This window comes from Bubalus kerabau, chromosome 14 (genome assembly GCF_029407905.1).
Source record: "Bubalus kerabau isolate K-KA32 ecotype Philippines breed swamp buffalo chromosome 14, PCC_UOA_SB_1v2, whole genome shotgun sequence".
Lineage (NCBI taxonomy): Eukaryota > Metazoa > Chordata > Mammalia > Artiodactyla > Bovidae > Bubalus > Bubalus kerabau.
The window spans coordinates 65,572,799-65,574,132 of record NC_073637.1 but is presented as its reverse complement, the minus strand read 5'-3'; the positions used below and the strand labels follow the sequence as shown (position 1 = coordinate 65,574,132).

General features: G+C 44.6%; 1 non-coding gene across 1 annotated transcript; it reads right to left on the bottom strand.

The window, feature by feature from the left end:
* Positions 1 to 619: 619 nt before the first annotated feature.
* On the bottom strand, positions 620 to 691 carry TRNAC-GCA (transfer RNA cysteine (anticodon GCA)). The gene has a single exon. It is a non-coding gene; the product is annotated as a tRNA-Cys (tRNA).
* Positions 692 to 1,334: the final 643 nt, after the last annotated feature.

Here is a 1,334-nt window from a genome sequence, read left to right as displayed (position 1 = left end):
GAGGGGCGGGTAGTTAGAGAGATGGACAGAGTATAACAAGCTGGATTTAGTTTTCCCTAATCTCCTTCTGTTTGACCACTCTGAAGCCACATTTCCCTTTCCCTGCTCCTAGCACCAGCCTCATTCTTTGGCAGAGTCTTCAGCACCTGGATGACTGACTCTCTGGCTCACCCAAGCTGTGGACCTAGGAAAGTGTGATGGCCAATTTTTTTTTTTTTTCTTGGCCACATAGAATGTGGGATTCTTAGTTCCCCCACCAGGGATCAAACCTGTGCCCTCTACAGTGGAAGGATGGAGTCTTAACCACTGGACTACCAGGGGAAGTCCCTGTAATGGCTAATTTTATGTAACAACTTAGGTGGGCCAACTTGTCCAGATATTTGATCAAATATTATTCTAGATGTTTCCATGAGAATATTTTTAGATGAGCTTTCCATTTAAATCAGTAGACTTTGAGTAAAGCAGATTGCCCTTCACAATGTAGGTGGTGGTGGTTTAGTTGCTAAGCTGTGTCCAACTCTCGCAACCCCATGGACTGTAGCCTGCCAGGCTCCTCTGTCCAGGGGATTTTCCAGGCAAGAATACTGGAGTGGGTTGCTATTTCCTTCTCCCGGGGATCTTCCCAAACCAGGGATCAAACCTGGGTCTTCTGCTTTGCAGGCAGATTCTTTACCAACTGAGCCACCAGGGAAGCAATGTAGGTGAGCCTCATGCAACCAGATAAGGTCTGAATACAAGAAAAGGCTGAGTTTTCTGGAGTTGAGTGAATTCTGTAGCATATGGCCTTTGAACTTGAACTGCAACAATGGCTTATCCCTGGGTCTCTAACCTGCATCTAAGATCATCCTACAGATTTTAGACTGGCCAAGTATCCAATCACATGATCCAATTCCTTAAAATAAGTCTCTCTCTCACTCTCTACATGTATGTGCATTCTATTGGTTCTGTTTTTCTGGAAAATCCTGAATAATACAGAAAGTCTCTACCTTTCCTACCTAGACAGCAACTTTCTCAAGGGTGGGACTAGGGTCTTCTCTACGTTCTGTGCTCAGCACTATTCATCTTCCCTCTCCTTCTGGTCTATATCCAGACCCTAAAGTTTCTATCTCTGAGAAAAACTGACTCTGAACATGGATAAGAAACTCATATTGAGTCTGTAGTATACTCTCTCAAACTGCTCAGTACAATTTGACTCCAGCCAGGAAGTTACTCAATAGGATTCATGGAGGGGGACCATTTGAATACAAGAAATGTCAGGAACAGAATGACTGTATTGACCCAGCTAGGGCTCCAGAGGTGCCAGTCAGGCTAGAAGAGCAGCACCAATTCAAGAG